This window comes from Porites lutea, chromosome 6 (genome assembly GCF_958299795.1).
Source record: "Porites lutea chromosome 6, jaPorLute2.1, whole genome shotgun sequence".
NCBI lineage: Eukaryota > Metazoa > Cnidaria > Anthozoa > Scleractinia > Poritidae > Porites > Porites lutea.
In genome coordinates this window covers 25,718,984-25,725,622 of record NC_133206.1, presented here as the reverse complement: position 1 = coordinate 25,725,622, position 6,639 = coordinate 25,718,984, and positions in this window count along the sequence as shown.

Genomic DNA, 6,639 nt, shown 5'->3' with positions numbered 1-6,639 from the left:
AGTTCCGCACGCTGTTTTGTACAAGTTTTCGCCTTTTAATAATAGTCGCAAATTTGAAGCAAAACGACAGTTGCGCAGAGTGTTTTGACGCCAATTTCAAGCTACAGGACAGTTGCGCACGGTGTTTCACACAAGTTTTAGCTACTTAACAAAGTCGCCAGTTTCAAGCAAAACGACAGTTGCGCAGAGTGTTTGGACGTCAATTTTAATAACCTGGACAGTTGCGCAAGGGTTTTGGACAAGCTTTATCTTTTTAACAAAAGTCTCCAATTTCAAGCAAAACGAAAGTTGCGCAGAGTGTTTTGACGCCAATTTCTAGAAACAGGAGTGTTGTGCAGGGTGTTTTGAACAAGTTTTAGCTTTTCAACAAAAGTGGCCAATTTCGAACAAAAAAGACAGTTGTGCAGAGTGTTTTGACGCCAATTTCTAGCAACACGAGTGTTGCGCACGGAGTTTTGGACAAGTTTTAGCTTTTCAACAAAAGTAGCCAATTTCGAACAGAAAGACACTTGCGCAGAGTGTTTTGACGCCAATTTCGAGCAACAGGACAGTTGCGCACGGTGTTTCACACAAGCTTTACGTTCCGAACAATACGGGCCAATTTGAAGCAAAACAACAGTTGCCCAGAGTGATTTGAGGCCAATTTCGAGCAACAGTACCGTTTCGCACGCTGCTTTTTACAAGTTTTATCTAAAACAGCAAATCGAATTTCTTGGATATTATTGACCACACAAACCAATTAAGGTAAATTGAAAGTTGCGAGCCCTCTTTCCCACAGGCCTTCGGTCAAACGGCCCATTTCAAGCAACATGAAAGGTGCGCACGGTTTTTTGGACAGGTTTTATCTTCTTAACAAAAGTCGCCAATCTAGAACGAAACGACAGTTGCGCAGAGTGTTTTGACGCCAATTTTGGAGCAACAGGACAGTTGCGCCACGGTGTTTTGTACAAGTTTTCGCTATTTAACAAAAGTCGCCAATTGCAACGAAAGCGACAATTGTGCACAGTGTTTTGACGCCAATTTCAATCAATTTGACAGTTGTGCACGGTAATTTGGACAAGTTTTAGGTTCTTAACAATAGTTGCAAACTTCTAGAAAAACGACAGTCGCGCAGACTTTTTTGACGCCAATTTCGATCAATAGGACAGTTGCGCTCTTTGTTTTGCGCAAAGTTTAGCTTTTTAACAAAAGTGGCCAATTTCAAGATACAGGACAGTTGCGCACGGTGTTCTGGACAAGTTTTATACAAAAGACGCCAAGTTGAAGCAAAGCGTTGGTTGGGCAGAGTGTTTACACCCTAATTTCAAGCAACACGACAGTTGCGCAAGGGGTTTTAGACAAGTTTTAGCTTTTTAACAAAAGTCACCAATTTCAAGCACAACGACATTTGCGCAGAGAGTTTTGACGCCAATTTCGAGCAACAGGAGCTTTGCGCACGGTGTTTTGGACAAGTTCTAGCTTTTTAACAAAAGTCACCAATTTGAAGCACAACGACAGTTGCGCAGAGTGTTTTGACGCCTATTTCGAGCAACAGGAGTGTTCCGCACGTTGTTTTGGACAAGTTTTAGCTTTTGAACAAAAGTGGCCAATTTCGAACAAAAAAGACAGTTGCGCAGAGTGTTTTGACGCCAATTTCGAGCAACAGGACAGTTTCGCACGGTGTTTCACACATGCTTTACCTTCCGAACAATACGGGCCAATTTAAAGCAAAACAACAGTTGCCCAGAGTGTTTTGACGCCAATTTCAAGCTAAAGGACAGTTGCGCACGGTGTTTTAGACAAGTTTTAGCTACTTAACAAAGTCGCCAGTTTCAAGCAAAACGACAGTTGCGCAGAGTGTTTTGACGCCAATTTCAATCAACTGGACAGTTGCGCAAGGTGTTTTGGACAAGATTTAGCTCTTTAACAAAAGTCGCCAATTTCAAGCAAAGCAAAAGTTGCGCAGAGTGTTGTGACGCCAATAGCTAAAACTTGTCCAAGACACCTTTGCGCATTTGTCCTCTTGCTCGAAATTGGCGTCAAAACACTCTGCGCAACTGTCTTTTTGTTCGAAATTGGCCACTTTATTTAAAAACCTACATCTTGTCCTAAACACCGTGCGCAACACTTCTGTTTCTCGAAATTGGCGTCAAAAGACACTGCAATTTCAAGAAAAACGACAGTTGCGCAGACTTTTTTGACGCCAATATCGAGCAATAGGACAGTGGCGCACTTTGTTTTGCACAAGGTTTAGCTTTTTAACAAAAGTGGCCAATTTCAAGCAACAGGACAGTTGCGCACGTTGTTTGGGTCAAGTTTTAGCTTTTTAACAAAAATCGCAAACTTCTAGAAAAACGACAGTTGCGCGGAGTGTTAGGACGCCAATTTTAATCAAGTGGAAAGTTGCGCACGGTGTTTTGGACAAGTTTTAGCTTTTTAACAATAGTCGCAAACTTCAAGAAAAACGACAGTTGCGCAGAGTCTTTAGACGCCAATTTCGAGCGACAGGACAGTTGCGCACGGTCTTCTGGACAAGTTTTAGATTTTTAACAAAAGACGCCAAGTTCAAGCAAATTGCTAGTTGGGCAGAGTGTTTAAACCCAAATTTCAAGCAACACGACAGTTGCGCACGGTGTTCTGGACAAGTTTTCGCTTCTGAACAAAAGTCGCCAATCTACAACGAAACGACAGTTGCGCAGAGCGTTTTGACGCCATTTTCAAGCAACAGAACAGTTGCGCAAGGGGTTTTAAACAAGTTTTAGCTTTTTAACAAAAGTCACCAATTTCAAGCACAACGACATTTCCGCAGGGAGTTTTGACGCCAATTTCGAGCAACAGTAGTGTTGCGCACGGTGTTTTGGACATATTTTAGCTTTTTAACAAAAGTCGCCAATTTCAAGCGAACCGTTAGTTGAGCAGAGTGTTTAGACCCCAATTTCAAGCAACACGACAGTTGCGCACGGTGTTTTGGACAAGTTTTCGCTTTTTAACAATAGTCGCAAACTTCAAGCAAAACGACAGTTGCGCAGAGTGTTTTGACGCCAATTTCAAGCAACAGGACATTTGCGCACGGTGTTTTAAACAAGTTTTAGCTATTTAACAAAGTCGCCAGTTTCAAGCAAAACGAAAGTTGCGCAGAGTGTTTTGACGCCTATTTCGAGCAAAAGGAGTGTTGCGCACGGTGTTTTGGACAAGCTTTAGCTTTTCAACAAATGTGGCCAATTTCGAACAAAAAGACAGCTGCGCAGAGTGTTTTGACGCCAATTTCGAGCAATAGAACAGTTGCGCACGGTGTTCTGGACAAGTTTTAGATTGTTAACAAAAGACGCCAAGTTCAAGCAAAGCGTTAGTTGGGCAAAGTGTTTACACCCAAATTTCAGGCAACACGACAGTTCCGCACGCTGTTTTGTACAAGTTTTCGCCTTTTAATAATAGTCGCAAATTTGAAGCAAAACGACAGTTGCGCAGAGTGTTTTGACGCCAATTTCAAGCTACAGGACAGTTGCGCACGGTGTTTCACACAAGTTTTAGCTACTTAACAAAGTCGCCAGTTTCAAGCAAAACGACAGTTGCGCAGAGTGTTTGGACGTCAATTTTAATAACCTGGACAGTTGCGCAAGGGTTTTGGACAAGCTTTATCTTTTTAACAAAAGTCTCCAATTTCAAGCAAAACGAAAGTTGCGCAGAGTGTTTTGACGCCAATTTCTAGAAACAGGAGTGTTGTGCAGGGTGTTTTGAACAAGTTTTAGCTTTTCAACAAAAGTGGCCAATTTCGAACAAAAAAGACAGTTGTGCAGAGTGTTTTGACGCCAATTTCTAGCAACACGAGTGTTGCGCACGGAGTTTTGGACAAGTTTTAGCTTTTCAACAAAAGTAGCCAATTTCGAACAGAAAGACACTTGCGCAGAGTGTTTTGACGCCAATTTCGAGCAACAGGACAGTTGCGCACGGTGTTTCACACAAGCTTTACGTTCCGAACAATACGGGCCAATTTGAAGCAAAACAACAGTTGCCCAGAGTGATTTGAGGCCAATTTCGAGCAACAGTACCGTTTCGCACGCTGCTTTTCACAAGTTTTATCTAAAACAGCAAATCGAATTTCTTGGATATTATTGACCACACAAACCAATTAAGGTAAATTGAAAGTTGCGAGCCCTCTTTCCCACAGGCCTTCGGTCAAACGGCCCATTTCAAGCAACATGAAAGGTGCGCACGGTTTTTTGGACAGGTTTTATCTTCTTAACAAAAGTCGCCAATCTAGAACGAAACGACAGTTGCGCAGAGTGTTTTGACGCCAATTTTGGAGCAACAGGACAGTTGCGCCACGGTGTTTTGTACAAGTTTTCGCTATTTAACAAAAGTCGCCAATTGCAACGAAAGCGACAATTGTGCATAGTGTTTTGACGCCAATTTCAATCAATTGGACAGTTGTGCACGGTAATTTGGACAAGTTTTAGGTTCTTAACAATAGTTGCAAACTTCTAGAAAACCGACAGTCGCGCAGACTTTTTTGACGCCAATTTCGATCAATAGGACAGTTGCGCTCTTTGTTTTGCGCAAAGTTTAGCTTTTTAACAAAAGTGGCCAATTTCAAGATACAGGACAGTTGTGCACGGTGTTCTGGACAAGTTTTATACAAAAGACGCCAAGTTGAAGCAAAGCGTTGGTTGGGCAGAGTGTTTACACCCTAATTTCAAGCAACACGACAGTTGCGCAAGGGGTTTTAGACAAGTTTTAGCTTTTTAACAAAAGTCACCAATTTCAAGCACAACGACATTTGCGCAGAGTGTTTTGACGCCAATTTCGAGCAACAGGAGCTTTGCGGAAGGTGTTTTGGACAAGTTCTAGCTTTTTAACAAAAGTCACCAATTTGAAGCATAACGACAGTTGCGCAGAGTGTTTTGACGCCAATTTCGAGCAACAGGACAGTTTCGCACGGTGTTTCACACATGCTTTACCTTCCGAACAATACGGGCCAATTTAAAGCAAAACAACAGTTGCCCAGAGTGTTTTGACGCCAATTTCAAGCTAAAGGACAGTTGCGCAAGGTGTTTTAGACAAGTTTTAGCTACTTAACAAAGTCGCCAGTTTCAAGCAAAACGACAGTTGCGCAGAGTGTTTTGACGCCAATTTCAATCAACTGGACAGTTGCGCAAGGTGTTTTGGACAAGATTTAGCTCTTTAACAAAAGTCGCCAATTTCAAGCAAAACAAAAGTTGCGCAGAGTGTTGTGACGCCAAGAGCTAAAACTTGTCCAAGACACCTTTGCGCATTTGTCCTCTTGCTCGAAATTGGCGTCAAAACACTCTGCGCAACTGTCTTTTTGTTCGAAATTGGCCACTTTATTTAAAAACCTACATCTTGTCCTAAACACCGTGCGCAACACTTCTGTTTCTCGAAATTGGCGTCAAAAGACACTGCAATTTCAAGAAAAACGACAGTCGCGCAGACTTTTTTGACGCCAATATCGAGCAATAGGACAGTGGCGCACTTTGTTTTGCACAAGGTTTAGCTTTTTAACAAAAGTGGCCAATTTCAAGCAACAGGACAGTTGCGCACGTTGTTTGGGTCAAGTTTTAGCTTTTTAACAAAAATCGCAAACTTCTAGAAAAACGACAGTTGCGCGGAGTGTTAGGACGCCAATTTTAATCAAGTGGAAAGTTGCGCGCGGTGTTTTGGACAAGTTTTAGCTTTTTAACAATAGTCGCAAACTTCTAGAAAAACGGCAGTTGCGCGGAGTGTTAGGACGCCAATTTTAATCAAGTGGAATGTTGCGCAAGGTGTTTTGGACAAGTTTTAGCTTTTTAACAATAGTCGCAAACTTCAAGAAAAACGACAGTTGCGCAGAGTCTTTAGACGCCAATTTCGAGCGACAGGACAGTTGCGCACGGTCTTCTGGACAAGTTTTAGATTTTTAACAAAAGACGCCAAGTTCAAGCAAATTGCTAGTTGGGCAGAGTGTTTAAACCCAAATTTCAAGCAACACGACAGTTGCGCAGGTGTTCTGGACAAGTTTTCGCTTCTGAACAAAAGTCGCCAATCTACAACGAAACGACAGTTGCGTAGAGCGTTTTGACGCCATTTTCAAGCAACAGAACAGTTGCGCAAGGGGTTTTAAACAAGTTTTAGCTTTTTAACAAAAGTCACCAATTTCAAGCACAACGACATTTCCGCAGGGAGTTTTGACGCCAATTTCGAGCAACAGTAGTGTTGCGCACGGTGTTTTGGACAAATTTTAGCTTTTTAACAAAAGTCGCCAATTTCAAGCGAACCGTTAGTTGAGCAGAGTGTTTAGACCCCAATTTCAAGCAACACGACAGTTGCGCACGGTGTTTTGGACAAGTTTTCGCTTTTTAACAATAGTCGCAAACTTCAAGCAAAACGACAGTTGCGCAGAGTGTTTTGACGCCAATTTCAAGCAACAGGACATTTGCGCACGGTGTTTTAAACAAGTTTTAGCTATTTAACAAAGTCGCCAGTTTCAAGCAAAACGAAAGTTGCGCAGAGTGTTTTGACGCCTATTTCGAGCAAAAGGAGTGTTGCGCACGGTGTTTTGGACAAGCTTTAGCTTTTCAACAAATGTGGCCAATTTCGAACAAAAAGACAGCTGCGCAGAGTGTTTTGACGCCAATTTCGAGCAATAGAACAGTTGCGCACGGT